General features: G+C 43.5%; 1 non-coding gene across 1 annotated transcript; it reads left to right on the forward strand.

Moving 5' to 3' along the window:
* Window positions 1-596: 596 nt before the first annotated feature.
* trnay-aua (transfer RNA tyrosine (anticodon AUA)) lies at window positions 597-678 on the forward strand. The gene has a single exon. It is a non-coding gene; the product is annotated as a tRNA-Tyr (tRNA).
* The last annotated feature ends 20,249 nt before the right edge of the window (window positions 679-20,927 follow it).

Genomic DNA, 20,927 nt, shown 5'->3' on the forward strand with positions numbered 1-20,927 from the left:
GTCCTCACTTTTACCTAGTTCCTTCAGTGTCGCTGATCCCAATTCAAGAACTCCATCTCTAGCGGTTTCATGTCGGTACCTCCGTGCTGAGGAGTTGAAGAGTGAAGAAAAGTAACTCACCCCCTCCATCTCTGGGGTAATTAGGAACTGAAAATGAATCGTGTCACATTTAAATATATCTAGATGCGACTTAATCTTTGTCTTTTATTGGGAACCATCTCTTTCGTTGTAACCATCAGGAAAGAACATTTCGTTCGCCAGAAAAAGAAATGAATATGTCACGAACCTTTGTTTGCTTCAGGTCCAAGAATACTCAGATCAATAGCTCTCTTGCTTACCTCTGCTGATCATGTTCGCAAAGAGATCTAGCAAATTGCCAAGTGTGATTTTCCTTTCAATAAATAATTTTGACTCAGTTTGGCTGCAAATATCTTTTCCTACCTTTGTGCTTTTCTTCTTTTACATTGGTGTCTCGCACCTTACAAATGACAGCAAAGGTATGAAAGGAGATGGAAGCATTTAGCTCATCAAGTCAGCGAGAACTTTCAATGAGATCACGGCTGATTTGGTCAATGCTCAACGCGGCAGCACTGTCTGTAGTCATGGCCGAGTGGTTAAGGCGATGAATTATAAATCCATTCGGGTTTCCCCACGTAGGTTCGAATCCTGCTGACTAGGTTATGAATGCTTTCCTGCTGGAGTAATTTTGGCTCAAAGTTCAGAAAACCTATTTTGCAAACCGAGCCGGTAATTTGATTAGACTTGGGAAACTCGAGTTCTTCATCAGAAATGTTCCATATTTAAAACATTATCTCTGTTTCTCTTTCCAGATACACTGCTCGACACATCGGGTTTCTGCAGTTCTTATTGAACGTTCTAAGCAGAAGTGCTGCTTTTCATTAGATTCCTTTAATCCCTGTCCTCTGTTCTCTGACTCGGGTCAGTGGCAACACTTCCTTCTGCTCGTCAAAGTGCTCATTCCCCACCGCTCCCTCTGCCATCATTACAAACAACCGCAGGAAATTGCCACTTAACCATCTTTGTTCCAAAGTGAAACTCACCAGCCTCGGGAATCTCTCCACCAAACGGGACTTCTCATCACTGGACATGGTGCAAGCCAGAGGATTGTGAAGAGATACTGTGAAAATATTGTCAGTTGGCAGTTGGAAAAATGTTTAAGAAGCAAACCATATAATTTAGGCTCCTGCTTTGGAAACCTTGAGAAACTCTTTGGGAAATGGAATCAGAGGAGGATGAAGAAGTGTGAACTGTCGGACCGAGTAGAGGACGGGACATTGACTCTGATGTTCTCGGGATAGGAACTGATCTGAGACATTGAAAGAATTCTCGCACACGTACATGAAGAATGCAAACTTCATCTGGACTCTGTGACAATGAAAAACTCAAGACAAAATCCAAATATTGACTGTGATCACTACAGTACGAGTACTATAGATGGGTCAGTTTTTGCGCAATGTGTGCAGGAGGGCTTCCTGACATAATATGTAGACATGCCTTCAAGGGACGAAGCCACTTTCGATTTAGTACTGGGTAACGTACCTAGCCAGGTTTTAGATTCGGAAGTAAGTGAGGACTTTGGAGACAGCGATCACAATTCTCTCAGGTTTACTTTCGTGATTGAAAGGGATAGGTGTACTCCACAGAGCAAGAGTTTCAGCTGGTGGAAGGGAAATTACGATGTAACGTGCTAAGATTTAGGAAGCGTAGAATGTGGTAGGAAACTGCAGGGGGTGAGCACATTAAAAATGTGGAGCTTATTCAAGGAAAAGCTCCTGTGTGTCCTAGATAAGGATGTACCTGTCAGGCAGGGAGGAAGACATAGAACGCGTGAGCTGTGGTTTACTAAGGAAGTGGAATCTCTGGTCAAGAAGAACAAGAAGTCTTATGTTAGGACAAAATGTGAAAACTCAGTTAGAGCGCTCGAGGGTTCCAACGATATCAGGAAAGACCTAAAAAGAGAGCTGAGAAGAGCCAGGAGGAGACATGAGAAGTTGTTCGCAGATAGGTTCAGGGTTAACCCTGAGGCTTTCCATAGGTATGTCAGGAATAAAAGAATGACGAGAGTTAAATTTGGGACAATCAAGGAAAATAGTGGGATGTTGTGTGTGGAGCCAGAGGAGATAGGGGAAGCGCTAAATAAATATTTTTCGACAGTGTTCGCTATAGAAAATGAAAATGTTGCCGAGGAAGATACTGAGATACTTGCGTCTAGTTTAGTAGAGTTTGAGGTTCAAAAGGATTAGGTGATAGACATACTGGAGAGTGAGATAAAAGACAAGCCCCCTGGGCTGGATGGGATCTGTTCTAGGATTCTCTGGGAAGCAAGGGAAGAGATTGATGAGCCTTTGGCGTCGATCGTCAAATCATCGTTGTCTACAGGAAGAGTGCCTGTGGAATGGAGCATAGCATACGTTGTTCCCGTGTTCAAAAAGTGTCGTAGAGACAACCCTGGTAATTACAGACCAGTGAGTCTTACTGCGGTTGTTGGTAACGTGTTGGAAAAGGTTATTATAGATAGGATTTATGACCATCTAGAAAAGAATAATCTGATCAGGGACAGTCCTCACGGTTTTGTGATGGGTAGGCCTTGCCTAACGAATCGTATTGATTTTTTTGACAAAGCGACCAAACAGGGAGATGACAGTAAACCGGTTGATGTGATGTATATGGGTTTCAGAAAGTTGTTCGATAAGTTTCCCCACAATAGGCTATTATACAAAATGCGGTGGACTGGAATTGTGGGAGAGATTGCAGCTTTGATCAGTAATTGGCTTGCCAATAGAAAACATTGTTGTAGTTGATGGAACATGTTCTTCTTGGTGTCCAGGTACTGGCGGCATACCACAAGGGTCGGTGTTAGGTCCACTGCTGTTACATGAGATCTAACCTTGCCAATCAGTCTCCCATGGGGAACATTGTTGAATGCCTTACTGAAGTCCATATAGATCACATTTACTGCTCTGCCCTCATCAATCTTCTTTGTTACTTCTTCAAAAAACTCAATCAAATTTGTGAGACATGATTTCCCACGCACAAAGCCATGTTAACTGTCCCGAATCAGTCCTTGTCTTTCCAAATACATGTACATTCTGTTCCTCAGGATTCCCGCCAACAATTGGAGTATTCTTGGCAGATGCAGTTACATGTCGGGAAGTCCAGCAGTCCCTGGTAGCAATACGTACAAACGGCAAGGGCCACACATTCGACTAGAATAGCACAACAATAATAGGACAGGGCAAGCAGAAGACAGCCAGACAATTCCTGGAAGCAGGGCACTCATCTATGGATTCCATCCGTTGGACCCAATCTGCAATCCCAACAAACGGAAGCAGCGGGAATGAAACCAAATTAATTCGTACCAAAACATGAGAGCAGCGCTTCACAGGAACCTCTGTAGCGCTGAGAATGTCACCCAGACAGGCGAGGAAAAGTCTGCAAACCATCTTCCTCGAGTCACCGAACTTTTCAACAAGAACTCCAGAAGCATCCGAACTTCACATCTTTCTGCTCCAAAACACTCTGCTTTTCCACAAGAGAGAATTTCACACTCAACTACCGCGTGTAAGATGAGAATACCAGCCCCTACACCACCAGGGGCGGCAGTAAGAGCGAGGGGAAACAGCTGCCACTGTCATTCCACAGCTACAAACGCTCTTTTTGAAAGGTACATTTTCGTATGAATGTCGGGGTAGCAGTAGAATATGGGAACTAAACAGCCCGCGCTGTGTATTCATATTCTGGACAATGTGAGTTGTTCACAGTTTTCCCTGAAAGTGAGTGGACGTCGTTATTTCACCGCTGTTGTGAAGCCAGATCCTGCACTAAATCTGCTCCCTCGTTTTTTGTTGTTGTGGCTAAAAGTTGGGCAATCGCAACGTGAAACTTTGTTATATTTCTCTCATTTCCTTAATTACTGTTCTGGTGAGGGAGGCTGGAGATTAGCTCGCTCAGGTGGAGGCACCAACGCATTGTTGACCTAATTTAATCGAGAATATAATTGGTAATATTCACTTTGCATGGTACATTTTTCTGTTTTGTTTTATGTTACTTGAGCACTTTCTGTTACTTGGCAATGCACTAAATCTCCAGAATGTCAGGAAGCTCCGTTTGGAATTGCTTCGGTGCTATTTGTGTCAGCAGTTCTGGACATACACGTCTCGCACTGCCTCACAGACAGAAGTAATGAGTTTGTGTGTCTGATAATGACTCTGCCTTTTGAGTTTTGCACCTGGTCCACTTTAAGAGCTGTTAGTTTTGGATTCACTGGAGAGTTGAGGGGACAACACGATTTGTGAGGTTTTTTTTAGTCAACGAAATTATTTGATGGAGAACTTGGGAAAGTATCAAGGAGAATGGTCATTGTCTGTAAATGTCTGGAAAACATTCCTCTCTGTGTCATTTCAAAACATTACGCCTCAAGAAAAAATAAAATTCAAACACGCTGACTTAGTAACAAACAGCATGCGTTTTTGCAAGTGGTCTATTCAAACTGTTGTCAGGTACTGGAGTGTCACAGAATTGCCGAGCACGGAAGCAAACCTTCCTATCCAACTTGCACCTGCTGAACAGATGATCGTAACTAATCTAAACATATTTGCCAATATTTGTCCCTTATCTCTCCGAACACTTCCTGTCTGTATACCCATTTAGATGCTTTTGGAGTGTTGTGAGTGCACCAATCTCTGCCACTAAATTTGGCAATTTATTCGACATGCACAAAAATGTCTGTATTAAAAACAAGTGTCGCTCACATCCCTTTCAAATTGTACTGCTCTCACATTAAACCTATGCTATCTCGCTTTAAACTCACGTGACTTCTGAAAAAGTGTACATTGACGATGTTCTCTGCTCGTCTACCTCATGATTTTGTAAACTTTTCCAAGGACATCCCTCAGGCCTGAAGCTCCGGGGAAAACTGTCGAAGAATATTCAGCTTCTCGCTAATGTCCACACTGTGCAAACCTTTCAAATCGTTGTAATTTTTTTTTAATTATGCGAAGATATTCAAAGAAAGTGCCAGGGGAAATTGCCCGAAGTGAAGAGATGCTGAAACATTAGTCTTGATAGGTTTGGCGCTTAGTTATCGTCAGGGAGCGTCGCTGAGTGGTTTAATGCAGGTAAAAACAATGAATACAGATGCTGGAGACCAGCTTCAGGATTAGCAGTAAAATCGACGTTTCGGGCGAAACCCTGGATTCCCTGAAGGGCTTTTGTCGATTTTACTGCTCATTGGAAGCTGCCTGAACTGCTGTGCTCTTCCAGCACCACTAATCCAGAGAGGTTAAATGTGCTGGGTTTAGGGTCCAATCTCTATTGCGTCGTGGGTTTGAAACCCAACTTTGCAATAGAACAACAGCAGGCAGCTTTTTATGACAGAACTACACAGGTCCTGATATTGTTTTATGGGTGTGTTTGTTACGCCTCGGGTCTCTCACCCTCTCTGCGGTAAACACGGGTACATGAGCAACTGATTCTTAAAATAATGAGAACTACTGCTGTCCATATTATTCCTGTCCGTTGGACCCAATCTGCAATCCCAACACACGGAAGCAGCGGGAATGAAACCAAATGAATTCGTACCAAAATATGAGAGCAGCGCTTCACAGGAACCTCTGCAGCGCTGAGAATGTCACCCAGACAGGTGAGGAAAAGTCTGCAAACCATCTTCCTCGCGTCACCGAACTTTTCAACAAGAACTTTCGCTGTCCTCTCGAGCGCTGTGCGTTTGGATGTGTACACGCACAATTTTGCTGCCAGTTGCTGTGTCTCAAATGGTCAGAGCATTTCGTCGAAATGTTGGTTCTCCTAGCCGACAAACAGCACAGAGCTGTACATCTCTATAACTCTATGACTCTAAGTATTGAGACCGACCATCTTCTGACAATACAACCACGAGAACTCATCCATGATTGACCCTGAGTCTGCAGTGAGTGAAACGGTCACGTGCAGCAGAATGTGACCCCACTCTCTACAAGCCCCCGCTGCCAACAGAAAGGGGCCACTGCGGTTTCAGTCAGCGGCTTCCTGCCCATACCTGGGACACAGCTCATGGAAACTCCTTCCTCAGGAACGGCTGTTACCGTGTGAAAAGGTAAAAAATTCTAATTCACATTGGAAATGGCTTCAGAAAATTGTTCCTGTTTTTAAAACATTTTATAGTCAGAATTCCTGCCTCGAATATGAGAAGTGGTAAACTTTGTAGGCAGGTAGAACAAAGAAATTGTTGATGGTGAGGACTGTATCTCTTCAGCAGATGGGATTCCCTACACTCTAATCAGAAATGATTTGGTTTCCTGAGGTATTTTCCCGATTGATTTGCAGTCTGCCAGATTGTCTGGGAATCACTTCGGCGACCTAAGGATCAGGGTCAAAATATGAAAATATTAACAGAGAATCGTAAATCCCGGGGCAAGGCCTAAATGGATTGTAATGGTCTGAAGGAATAAATCTGAGAATTGATAGACTTGAATAATGTTATTTGCAATGGGGAGGAATGAACGAGATTTTTGAAAATTGCCGTTTCAGCTGAATTGAACTCAGTATGAAATGATAAATTAACCAACAACAATCCTGTCCTGGCTCGCTCAGTCGGTAGAGCTTGAGACCTTAATCTCAATGGTGTGGGGTCGAGACCCACGCAGAGCGCTGTTGTTTGTTAATAGGTATGCCGCTCTCCATTAATGTTGCAAGAGCGAATTCGCTCGCTGAGGCAGGTTTTGTTGACACATTATTCCTCCGTTTTTGATCATCTCTTGGTTTCTGAGTGAAAACTGTCTCCACTGTACTGCAGGTGCAAGAGACAAGGTTATCAGTTCAGCCGAATATGCTTTAAGCGATGTCCCTTCCAAAACGTGAGGTACCATTCCAAACGTGCCCCAACCAAAATGTCCAGAGACGTCGAATGCGAATGGCCACATGACAGTGACAGCTGCATGTCAAATGGTGCTGCAATAGAATTAACTGAATGAGAATGCTCTGATGGAAACCGAATGGAACTCTCCCTGAAATTTTCCCAATTCACTCGGTAAATGATGCTGTTGTGTACCCATATGGGTTTACGTCATGAACAGCTTATTGTCAGTAACAGAGGTGGGGGTGATGCAGGATAGTGAGGTTTCCGTGTGGGTCAGGAATGATTTGTTCAAATATGGGATTCAAACGTCCACAGAGCAGACATAGCTGATTGGTCCAGGATCACACTTCTCCCTTCTGTTTCAGTACCAACAAAAGAAATTGCGGGAAAATCTCAGCAGGTCTGGTAGAATCTTGGAATGGAAAACCGAGTTAAGTCTTCAAGACAAGTGACACTTACTTCTCCATGTCCATCTCCGTCTACCTTTTTATTGAATATCTCCTGACTCTCAACTTTATACTCAGTTTATCTTTTATTACTCCGTTTCCAAACATTCTCCCAGCCTCCAAATTTAATAGCAGAACTGTTTCATTTCTCACCTCGCCGAGTTATGAGAGGAGGACTTCGAAATGCATGATTAACTCTGTTTCTATTTCCTTAGGTACTGGATGACCAGAGACCAGAATGCATTGGAGGACAGTTAGAGCTTTCAGCCCATCTGGTCTGCCGCCGTTCGACCATGACTCATATCATTCCCAAACCAATTTTCAGCCTTCTATCTGTGACACTTAGCTCCCCTGAGTTTAGGATCCAGTCTTTTTCCCAGAGTGCGAATGAAACCATCCCAACCGTCTCCACATCGGCTGGCAGCTGTTACACCGTATCTGTGCGTGATCGAGCTCAGTTTCAGTCCCACACAGCAAACACATCTGTTCTGAGCAATGCAATCCCCGCTGCATTAGAGATCGATCGGGTCTCTGACCCCACGGTTTTTCTGCGAGGTAGTAGTTAGCTCCTTCACCACCCACGGCAAGGACCGGTGTTTCAAAATGTGGGGACAAAGAACGATAGGCACAAGAGTTTGTACAGGTTCGGTCGAAAGGGTTGTTGTCAACTTCAGTGGAGTCCCTGCTTCAGAGTCTGGGTTTGAATCACCCAGGCCTGGATAAAATTCCAAGTCAGGAAATGAAGATTTATTTCTCCTCTTCTTGTGGCTCATCTGAATGAAAACCATTTTCTGCTTCCACAGAGAGCATAGACCCGGTTCTGCCAGAAGGAATCCAGTGATTGATTGCATCCAACTGGAATCATAGAGACATAGTGATGCACTGCAGAGAAACAGACCCTTCGTTCAAACCTGTCCATGCTGACCGGAAATCCCAACCCAATTTGGTCCCTCTTGCCAGCACACGGCCCATATCCCTCCAAACCCTTCCTACTCATCTACCATTTCAAATGCCTCTTAAATGTTGCAATTGTACGAGCCTCCACCACATCCTCTGGCAGCCATGGCAGCACATACACGAATAAATTGTCACTGCAAATCCCCTCTAAGGATCTCGCCTTTCAGAGCTGAAACTATCTTGCTGTTGATTCAATGTCGCTATGTCTAATTCTTGGAACTCCATCCCTATCAACATCATGGCTGTATCACTATGTTGAGCACTTCGAGGGCGAAGTAAAGTAACTTACCATCTCAATCTCTTGAGTAATTATTTTTGGGCAGTGAAGCCTATCCCAAAGACGTGCATTCTCCAGAATTTCGTTTGAAAAAGCTGCAGTTTCCAAGTGGATACCCGAAAGTGATCCGGAACAAGTGTAAAGTTTCGAAGGGAAAGTAGGATAAACTGAAAGTCAATGATGACTGGGATGAATGAGGCAGAAAGTGAGTGAGGAGCTGTTGGTACAAGGATCAATGTCAGTGCTAATGGTTTAGCCCTTAATGCCCATTGTTAACACCGACTCACACACCACTCCTGGTAAATTCACCACAATTACCCTGGTCTTTTGGTATGAGTTTCCCTCTGTGCATATTCACGCGGTAAATCGGCCCAGGGATGATAAACGCATACTGTTTATCCTTCAGGTAAAAGAGGTGAAGCCATCCGTTTGAAATCAAAGCAAGAAGAGATTGCCTCTTCCTGTACATTTTCAGTGGAGAGTCACTAGCTGTGAACTTCTTTCCTGCACAAGCGGACAGTGATATAAATTCTCATCGAGCAGCTTTATTACAGAAAGGTGGTCCGATTAACCGTGATCATATACTTCATTAAATGCCCTTATTGATTTGAAGAACAGTGTCTGTGGTTTCGTCAGTTAAAGTATATGGTAATAACCAGGCGTTAATGGTGTCAAATGCTGTCAAATGTTCTGTACATTGAAAGTTCATTGTTTAAACTTCTTGTAAAAGCCGTATTGTTTATCCAACATCGCGAAAGTGACGGCTCAGCATGCTTCTTGTGTTTGAGCTCAGACCGTTGTTATTTCGTGCTACCAAGCCCGACCGCCTGATGTGGACCCATTAATCTCTGTTCTATCCTACTAATTCAACGCAGAGTTCTTTTTACTCTGTTCGACAAGGATTTGTCTATCTCTTCTTCTATTATTCTCCGTCCGTCTTTTCAAGTTTTTTGGGAATAATGAAGAGATGCAGGAGACACTGCAGACTTGCAGGACAATGTTGTAATAATAACGCATCCAATGAGATAATGTGTCTCATTGTCTGCTGTCACCATTCATTGATTTTAGGCAAACGGCAATGGCATCATAGAAATCCTATAATTGGAGTGAAATTTTTTTTTTCTGGTCTATTATGAATACTATTTAGAATTGTAAAAGCTCATAACGTTTTGAGTGAACAAATGTCACCTGATCTCAGACCTAAGTAACACAGACATTACTTGGAGACTATGAGCCCAGTTCTACACACTCTGGCCGGGGGGGGGGGGAGGGGGGGGGCGGAGAAAGTCACGGAACAGCCTCCAATTTTAACACTTTTCCAAGAGTAGAAATGAAAAATGAGGGATATTGACAGACAGAAAGTGGGACAATGTAGAAGAGAGTGAGATGGTACAGAGAGACAAAGGGAGACAAACAGAAATTCTCCATTCACCATGGCTGCTCATCGACATAAAGGCGAAGAAAAAGGTAATGAAGGCCAGCCTTTCACCAACTCAGGGCAACAGCAACAGCATTACAGCCGATAAAGGAATTTTGCATTTTTACAGATGACGTCTGTCAGCTAATGAGAGATTCTGGTAAGTATGCTGTTTCGCGAAGTGAAATTGACAATTACCCAGGCAATAAAATAATAAAAAGCATAAGTAGCCTGAATCTGTGATATGAAACATTAAATCTCTTTGTCTCCACAGATGCTGTCAGGCCTGCAGAGTTTCTCTGTCAATTCCTGTTGTTGATTCAGGTTTCCAGGATTCACACTTCTTTGTTTTATGCTAGTCTGAATCCTGTTTGTGACAATACTCGATTCATTGCCAGTTCCATACAACATTCCCTGCTTTTGGAAGGTTGTCCATTGCTACAGCAGTGAGAGCACTGAGTCCTTAACAATAGAAGTCCACGGAAAGTGAAATATGGCGCTGTACGTTTTCTCAATGAATCCACTTTTACTTTTTTCATTTGTGATCATTTTAGCTGCACAACAGTTTCTTTCTTTCTTCCATTTCTGTCAGCTTGGAAAAGGCCTTTCCGCCCATCTGCAGTGCGTGTCATTGGACATTCATCTTTTCGAGTCCAGGAGCGACTAATTCTTGGAGGACCTTCTGCACTGCATCTCGGGTGGGGTGGTTGCGAGGCTGTACCACTATATTCACCTGTCTATAGATACTGGAGAAGGGTCTATCTGTTTCACACCAGCAGGCTTCGTCATCGCTCTTCTGAATCTTGGTTATTATTACCCTTCCATGGCACCTCCTTCTTTGATAACAGGAAATCGATATCCCATGTCAGGTGTATCTGTAACCGTGGTGGATACTACTCAGTGCCAGTAACTGGGTACATAAGGATCTCTGCGTAAATATTTATTGCCTTATTTATAGTCGTCCTGGTTACCAAACGGGCATGGGTGGCATGTAAAGGTCAACTTAACATCCTTGGTTAAGATTACCATCTGCGGTTGTATCCCAGACACCCCTGCCTTCAAGAATCGTCCTGCTATGCAGCCCTATATTTCTACGAGTCTTCTAATCACTACTTACACTTATTTGGATCCGGTGTTGTCCGATGTCTCCTCAAGGTCAGCTACACTTTTGCAATGGCTGGCGTGTGTCAACGTGGCTTTTTCGGCGATCCTAAGAGCTGTCTGTGTTGTAGGGAGCCCTTGGAACGGTCCCAGCCAGCTCTTCGCCTTCAAGCTTTTGCTCCTGAAGTCTTTCACCACTATCCAGTCTTCAGGTTGTAGATTGTGCATCTTCCCTTCTGCTGATTGGGGTAGTGCTGCCCTTCTTTTGATTCTGTATTTGAGACAGAAGTGTGGAGAGTTTTATCCCGTAACATAACATCTCGTCCTCACAGTGGTCTGTTATCTGTCTTACAATCGGTCTTGGGCCAATTCCTGTATTGGGCCACCTTCTAAACAAAATCTCAAACGTCCTAAGATTTATTCTTCCTCTCCTTCATGTACATTAGCACAATTGGACATGCCTTTGTCCATGTCACCTCTAGTTCCTCACAACATTTTGCCAATTTATTTATAAGGGGAGTTTTCTCTCTTTCCACTGTCCCACCGCTGGCTGGGTGATAGGCACAATGTTGCCTCACCTTTATTCCCAAGTAATCACTGATCTGCTGTAGGGCAATATTTACAAGTGGCTTTCCATTGTCGCTGCTTAGCCTTTCAGGGATGCCCCATCTCGGAATTATTTCAGTTAGCAAAGCCTTGGCTACCGCACTGACATCTTGTTTAGACGTGGGAGCACTTCCACCCCTTGGGAAAACATCAACTATTACCAGACAATGCATTTTCCCTTCGCTGGGTGTTAGTTCAATAAAATCCATCTATAAATGTTCAAAGGGTCTTTGGGATTGGGGGTGTTCTGCGTGATTCATTTGTATTCCCTTCCCTACATTATTAGTGGCACAGATAATACATTATTCACATTATTTTTATGAGTAATGAGTATATCCCTTTCTGTACCAGCGTGCTGAAATATTGTCGTACATCCCCACTTTTGACACATGGTCCTTACCGTGTGTTACTTTGGTATAGAAAGGGAATAAAGATCGTAGTAGACAGGGTTTAGCATTGGGGGCCACACTACACCGATTCCCTCATTCCGCACCCTGCCCTTGTCCATTCACGCTTCTCCTCCGATGTGGCCTCGACTGTAACTCCCATAAGTCTGCTTTGGATTACAAATACTTGACATACACATGCCAAACTGATCACTTGGCGGCTGATTGGCTGCCGCCCTTGCCGCTGCATCTACATTTTCATTGCCTTGAGAAATTGAATCATAATTTTTCCGGTGGGTTTCACATGTACATACAGTGATTGATTTAGGCAATCGGACTGCTTTCAGGAGGTCAGAGATAGGTCATGTTATGTGATTGGCTTTCCAGTGGAGGTCAAGAAGCCCTTGTGTTTCCACAGGGATACAAAATTATGTACAACCCCGAATGCATATCTGCTGTCGATGTAAATATTCACTGTTCTTCCTTCAGCCAATTTACATGCCTCAATCAAGGCAATCAGCTCTGCTGCTTGCGCTGACAGATGAGAAGGAAGTGATCCCGCTTTGATTACCTCGTGGGTAGTTGCTACAACATACCAGACACTGGCCTATCTCTTTGCTTCTGAATGCTGACATATCCACAATAAAACGCCGTATCCAGATTCAAAATTGGTGAATCCTACAGGTCTGGTCTCGGGCTTCAAACCTAAGAACTTCAACTGTTGTTCCACAAGTTGTAGTTTTACGAGACTAGATGGCAGAGCATCGCAAGCCTACCTTTCTCACATTGTTTCTCTGTTGATGTTGCGATTAAGCAATCGCTTACATACTGCAGAAGCACTGATACCCACGCCCACCCCACCCCGGTTAAAACAAGAGTCTCCAGACTCCTGTGTAGAGCCTCGTTAATTATGGTGGGGACTCACAGTAATCTTGAAAATGTCACGTGAAAGTATACTATTGGCCTTTGAATGGAAAAGTGAACCAGAATTGAATATTTTCTACACAAAACAAGGCATTTGCTAAATCCACAATAGAGAGCCATTTATATTGGGTGGAATTTTAGCCAATATAATATAGGGGTTGGGAACATTTGGGGTGTGCGGAATAACAGCGTTATTGATAACCTGCAGGTCATGAACAAACCTCCATTCCCCGATTCACCTGTAATGTTTGCCTTTTTGAACGAAAAAATGGGTGTTCTCACCAGTGATTATTAACGGGGGATTATCACTCCAGCCTATAAGAAAGATTCAAAGACTGGGGTAATTCCGTGCACAGCCTCGGATTTTAACGGCTCTTTTGCTTTGCAAGGACGATACTCAGACTTCGGAGTTATTCTTAAGGGTTCGTATGAGCCCCACATCGTGTTAGCCTTTTCCCCTGAAATCAGTTGGGACCCTTCTTAATCTTGGATCCGAGGCATCTACCATAGGTAAACGCCAGACGACACTATTGGTGGGTATTACCTCGACTGCCCTGTCTGCCTGAGTTAGCCGATTTAGTATCTTCCTATACGTCCTTATAACTGCATTGAAGCAGATAACCACACCAACCCTGAAGATACAATCTTTCGTTTTTTTGTGGCTGTCGTACCCATGGTCCCAAATTCTGACACCTGTCGCTGGATGCCTTCGCCAATGATCCGTGAGGAAAGGAGCCTTCCGCATAAAAAATAGACAGGGTCTACTTAGCGTAACAGATACTTTAAAAAGTTTAAAGTGACAGCACATCTGTGACCATTCCAATGAAATTCGCACAATAACAACTGATCAGGTTTAACCAATCTCCTGAACCAATCCTTCTCTTATGATTAGTCAGGACCATCGCGGTGTATGTGTGCTGTGCAGTGCAGCATATCTCCAGCAAGAAAATCGGTGTTAATGGGATTTACATGGCTACTTGCTTCCTGGGTGAGTGAATCGCTCAAGGAATCTATCGCTCTCTGACATGCATCACGGGTCGTGATTCGTATTTTCCAGCCTGCACTGTGAAATCTTCTTTTTGTATTACCTGCAAGCCCGTCGGGATACTGTGCAAATCCGACCCCGTCTCACTATGAGATCCCGAGACATCAGATTTACAGAACAGGATTCTGATAACAGAAATGAGAATTGGAATGTCTCCGCATTACTGGTTTTGCACAATAGGGGTGCGGTAAATCTCTCTCGTGTCACGAATCCTGACGCACCCATTAAGTTGAGGAAGCTTCCGTTCATCTTCATTTGAGTCGAAATCTCTGAACTGTCTTGATTTATGAACTGAATATGTTGCCCTTGTATCTTCCAAAAAAGTAAGAGGTTCACCTTCCACATATAACATAGATGTAAGCATTGACTTATATGCATCATCGTTGCACTGAAAATGTAGTTCACGCTTCGCTAACTCAGTGCTCAGTAGAGAGGTGGGACATGGTTCAATGCCCATAAGCTTAGTAGTAGAGATGAGCATAAGCGAGTATTCGTTGCCAAGCATAAAGCAAAGAGGTTTACCTGTAACTTTGGGGCTGCCCACCTCCAACTCAGCCTTCCTCCATTCGTCACCCTGCTGCCCAGCCTCCAGAGCCAATTGAGGCTGTCTGGGCGTGCACTGCCTCACTCAGCGGTCCATTGCTTTGCAAACAAAGCACCCGCCAGATTTACCTCTGCCAGCCCTTCTTTTCACGCAGCACCTCCTTCCCAAGGCTGGGCGACCATTTGCATCATAGTCAGCTGAGCTTTATGTGTTTGCTGTTCCATCTTTAATTTCCGTTTTTCCTTCTCTTAGGCAAGAAAGTTTACAGCATGTAGCGCGTGGAGTTCCATCAAATTCAGGTTTCCTGAGTGCCAGGTAATACTGATAGCTTTCACATATTCCCTTTAAGGTACAATTCGCTTCTTCTTCTCAACACTTCAAGGTCAGTGGCCTGAAACATTCGAGTTCCTTTCCAGATAAGGAGTTGTTTTTTTCTACTTCCTTGGCTGTTGATATGGTAGTTTGCTGGCCTTGTAAGTCTGCTATTAGTTGGGTTTAAATATAGATATATTTTCTTTCTGTCTGCAACACTTGCCCTCTGCAAAGTCAGGCCCTTACGTTTTTGTTTCCCTGTGCTTTTATTGATTTCAAAAGAAATGTTAATCTTCCATTGCAATGGACATCACATTATTTTCACAGGTCGGTGCAACATCGAGGGCCGAGGTGCCTGTACTGCACTGTAACGTTCTATGTTGTAAGATACATTTCCTGCTGGTTTCCGATGTCTCTCCTTACTGTGGAAACTTCCAGACACATCTTCCAGTGATTTGTCTGCACTTCATTCAATCCAGAAAACTGTAGTTCCTGCTGAGAATGTGATCTCTCTACAATGAAGAGAGGAAAACAGAGTCGGTGACAAAGCTGAGATCACTTACGTTCTCTCCAGAATCAACAAAATTTACCCCGGTCTTCCAGTGTCCTGTCACTTTAACATTACATTGTGTACCCAAGCCATCATACCAGTCTCTGGTCTGCTGCAGTTCTTCTTCAAGGCACAGCGCAAGCTGGAAGATCGGCAACTCATTTTCTACTGAAAGACCATGCAGATTTCAGGACCCAACATCGAGTTCAATCATTTTGGATCCTGTCCGCCCTCTTCCACATTTTTCACCCACCCACACATCCCATCAATTCCGAACACGAATCATTGGACTCGAAGCGTTCGCTGTCCCTTCTCATCATAGAGGGACAAGAGCTGCTGATTCTGTTCAGGCATTTTGGCATTTCTTCAAGGAACATTTCTTTTTCCGTTGTAATCGCAAGACTGCAGGAACCGTCTGACTGCAGGAGGAGAAGTTCACAGGAGATGAAAATAATGCCAAGGGCTGGACCATTCCCATTGTGAAGGTAGATGAGCTCATCTGGGGCTGTGTAACTAAGCACGGAGAAGGCTGAGTGAGAAACTGATTAACATGCACATATTATGAAGAGGATAGATACGTATGACAGGAATAAGGCTTTTCGGGAAGGAATAATAACCAGTGACATAGATGAAAAGCAGGAGAAAAGCGGTTTAGAGGAGATTTAGGAAGAACGCTTTCACCCATAGAGTGTTGTTCATCTGGAATTTCTTATTTGAACGTGTGGTAATGCTATGTGTTATGAGGACATTTCAGCAGTATGTCGCCGAACACTTGAAGATCCAGAGCACACGTGGATAAGGACCAGATTCTGGCAAGTTTGGCGAGGTCAGACAGACGTGAGATGGGTGTCCCGAACGAACTCATTCTAAGGCAAACTTTTGTGCTGAAAACTGGGTGAGGCCGCGACTATGTGGTGCAACGGAAAGCGCGTTGAATTTCTACGCCTTTCTTAAGACTGCCATTCAAAAGTTGTGGATGCAAATCTCATCAGAGTCGAGTTTTAGTTTATGTTTTAAAAGGTGTTCAGACCAGACTCGGCTGCTCATCTGCAAAACCTAAAACATTCATGCAGAAACCCAACTGACTCGAAATGCAACATTTTCCTCTTAGCGATGAATAACTTCGATGTCTATTTATGGTAGAGATCGATAAACATGTGTTAGCCACTTGGCAACACGATGATATGGATAAAAGTGCTGTGTGAGCTGTGATGGTATAGAATGGCATGGCGGGGCAGGAGCGGTGTTAAGAATGGCCTACTTCTGCTCCTTTCTGCTTGAGTCTTTTCTGGCCCAGGTTTTTAAACAATCACAACGAGAACAATGTGAATCTAAACCAATTAAAATTTTCTGTCTCACCTCCACTTCGCTACCCTCCAAGCTGGAATAGATAGCTCCTGTTTCAGCTTTAGGTCAGACAGTGGAGGATTCTCAGAAGTTCTCTATCAGGCTGAACATCCCTTCACATAGGTTTCCAAGTGGACACATGGAGCAAGCGATTACATGGATGTTGGGGATTCAGGGACAGATTTCCCTTTTGCTGCGCTAGAATTCTGGCCAAGGTAATGAACGTGAATTTCTGACATTTTGAAACTTACTCTGGATTCTTGCGACTTTACTAATTAAACTAAAATTCAATTTGCCCTTGCATAACATGATTAATCTTTCACTATTTATAAAAAAAAACATGCCACGTGCCCTTGGATGTAGTAATGCAGAGGATTGTTGACGTTGTGTACAGTGTGGGTCATTGTGCCGTATGAACATTCCAAAGGATGCTGGTGAAGTACCAGTGAATCGAATTCTCTGACGAATTGATACCGATAGAAGGAAAATCCCAGGACAGTGGCGACATAACATTGCCTGTGATCAACGCAGAAAGCCACGGTAAACGAACACAGAATTCAATTATGCCTATTTTCACCACATTTTACTATGTCATTTTCCTGAACCTGATGCTCCATAATCGATGATCCATCATCAGTATAACCTCCTCTGCGCTGTGTTGCATTTCAGACCTTCAGCAAAAGAGGAGTAATTGGTTTGAGGGGCCCAGTGTAAGATCAGTAGCCTTTGGTCATTAGTACACGGCAGCTCCAGTGGTGCAATTCGTCAATTTGATGTAATTGCACGACAGAATGGAAGTGCGTAAGGTGCCAAAGTTGCACCTTCGGTTCTCGCCAGGTGTAGGTTTTACTGATAGTGACCAGAGATGATTGCAACTTCAAACTGAAGAACAGTTCAGCACCAAATATTACACCACAATAAAGTTTATTTTGGCCCTAACGTTGTACCGAACTGTGATACCAATCTGACTCGTACTTTACCATCATAATCCGCAAGTTTATACAATGACCATTTCATTGCCCTGAAAGTTCTTGAGTCTCCGAGTGTTGAAGGCAAGGCGTTCAGCACCCTTACTACTCACTGATAAAGGAACCTACCTCGGTATCTATCACCTTCAATTTACATCGATGTGCCCTTGTGCCAAAGTTACCATTTGAAGAAAAATGCTTTCACTGTCCACCTTATGGCAACCTCTGATCATCTTCTATGTCTCTCTAAATTCAGTCCTCAAACTTCTTGTCGCTATCAAAAACCGCCTCAAGTCTCTCAACCTTTCCTCGTAAGACCATCTCTCCATAGAAGGCAAGATCCTAGAAAATGTCCTCTGCACCCTTTCCAATGATTTCACATCCATCGTATAATGTGGCGACCAGAAATGCACGCAACTCTACGAGTGCGGCCACACCAGTTAATTTCTGGAGCTGCAAAGTGATCATTTCGCTCTGAAACTGAATCACTCTCCCAAGAAAAACTAACACACCGTACTCCTTGCAAACAAACCTGTCAACGTGGGTTGTAACTTTCCGAGTTTAATATACATGGGCACCGAGATCGCTCTGCACATCTACACTTCCAAGAATATTACAATTAGCCAAGAACTCTTTATTCTTGTTGTTCCTCCGAAGTAAATTATCGCACACTTTTCCACATTAAAATCCATTTGCCACATCTGAGGTCAGCTCTGCAGATTATCCATGCCCCTCTGTAACCATCAGCAGATATTGGCACTATTGACAACATCGTCGATCTTAATGTCATCTGCAAATTTACGGATCCATCATTCCATGCCCTAATCCCGGTCATTTATAATCATGACAAACCAACAGCGGACACAAAAAGGAACCTTGCAGTACACTATCCGTTACTGAACTCCAGGATTATCATTTCCCATGAACTGCCACACTCTGTCTTCTTTCAGCGAGCCAATTTCTGATCCAAACCGCTAAACCATCCTCAATCCCATGACTCTGTATTTCATGCAACAGCCGACAGTGCCTTACTGAAAACCATATCCACCACATCAACCACTTTACTCTCATCCACCTGTTTGCTCACCTTCTCAAAGATCTCAATGAGGTTTGTGAGGCACAACCTGATATTCATAAAATCGTACTCATTATGCCGAATCAACTTCTTACTTTTGCGATGATTCCTATCTCTCATAATCTGTTCCAAAAGCTAAGGATCACTGTTCTATAATTACCAGCATTGTCTCTACTCCCCTTCGTGAAGAAGGGGACAATATTTGCTAAACTCGGGTCTTCTAGCACTAATGACATAAACACTGACGCAATAAAGCTTATAGTCAAAAAGTTCTGCAATCTCTTCCCACGATTCGCAGTGAATCCTCGGATACATCCCATGAAGTCTAGGGGACAAACCTATTTCATGAATTACTAACAACTCCTCTTTATGAATGTCAATTTCGTTTATTCTAATATATTGCATCTCAATATTCACTTCGACAACATTGTCTTTTTCATTTTTGATATGATATAAAAAAAATCCATTCAGCGTCTCTGCTATCCTTGGACTCCGCTGACAACTTCGTACTTCTGTTCTTGACAGGCCATAATCATATGCCAGACATTCTTTTATTCTTGAACTATCAATTGAAAGCTTCAGGATTCTTCCTGCCAGACAAAGACTTCTCCTGCCTCCTCTTCGCTCGAAGTAGCTCTCTCTTTAGGCCCTTCCTGGTTAGCTTTTAATTCCCAAGCGTCCTACCTCAGCCTTCATATCTCATGTTTACATACGCCTCCTTCTCCTGCTTCTCAAGAGATTCAACTTTTTCAGTAAACCCAACTCCCTGTGTCGACCTCATATTCCCTGCATGACGCATACATACTTACCAAGGACATGCAGTAGCTTTTCCCTGAACAAGCTCCATATTTCAGGTGTGCACAACCCTTGAAGTTACTTTCCACATGCGGTGCATCTTAACTCTTGCCTCATCGAATCATAATGGTCTTTCTCCCCGCGATACCTCATGCTCTGCAATAAATACCTATTCCTATCCATCACTAAATAAACATAACCGAATTGTGGTCACTATCAACAAAGTGCTCACTTACCTCCAAAGAGAACAGCTGGCTGAGTTCATTACCCATAAGCAAATCCAATGTGGCTCTGCATCTTGTTGGCCTGTCTACATGCTGCATCAGGAAACCCTCCTGCATACATTGGACAAAAACTGACCGGTCCGAGGTGCTGAACCGATAACATTTCCAATCAATATTTGGAAAGTTAAAGCTCCCCATAACAACTACCCTGTCACTTTTGTTCCTATCCAGAATCATCTTTGCAATCTTTTCCTCCATATATCTAGAACATTTTTGTGGTGACCTCTACATTCCTGATTCTAATCTCAGTCCATTCTACCTCAGCAGATTCAGTCGCGTCCTCACCAATATCCTTTTTGCTACCAAAACACTGTCCTTGACGAATAATGCCACATCTCCCCCTCTGAAACGACCCTCCTGTTCTGACTGAAAAATCGAAACTGAGGTACCAGGAACAACCATTCTCTTCAGTCCTCCGTTCATGTCTCTGAAATGGCCACAACATCGAAGTCTCAGATGACTTGCTCATGCCAGAAACGTCCATTCTCCTGCTTCTTGGATGCTGCCTAACCTGCTGTACTTTTCCAGCAACACCGTCTCCATTGCTGCAGACTGTCATGCAATCCAAGCTTCCGGTCGCAGAATAAGCAACACACAGTGTAATGAGTCAACCTATTGAGGACACCTGACAGTGGTGTTTAGTGTCAAGTAGATCTTCATGAATGCGTGTCGTGAATTGTCTGTCCTGTATAATGTTCCCTGCTCTCACTACGTGCAACATTGTTTGACCACATTTGTATTGTACATGATGGGTATTGGGTCCAATGCTCTGGTGAGTTGTTTTCTAAATGTGGCTTTCGGTCTATATTCTCTAATAAATCCGAGTAGTCAAAGGTTGTCCGTTCTGAGACATTTTTCCTTGATGTGTTGGGTCTTGGCATGCCCTCCTAACATTGTTTGTCTGCAAGGAATTTGCGGTACTATCTATTGTTGCAAAGCATTTCTGGAGGATCCAGTAAACACCACAATCAGTTGTACAGAGTGGCAATGCACAGACATGACGAGGTCAACAAATTCGA

The sequence above is a fragment of the Chiloscyllium plagiosum genome, unplaced genomic scaffold, assembly GCF_037043375.1.
Source record: "Chiloscyllium plagiosum isolate Xiang-an unplaced genomic scaffold, Cpla_swu_hap1 HiC_scaffold_18, whole genome shotgun sequence".
Taxonomy (NCBI): Eukaryota; Metazoa; Chordata; class Chondrichthyes; order Orectolobiformes; family Hemiscylliidae; genus Chiloscyllium; species Chiloscyllium plagiosum.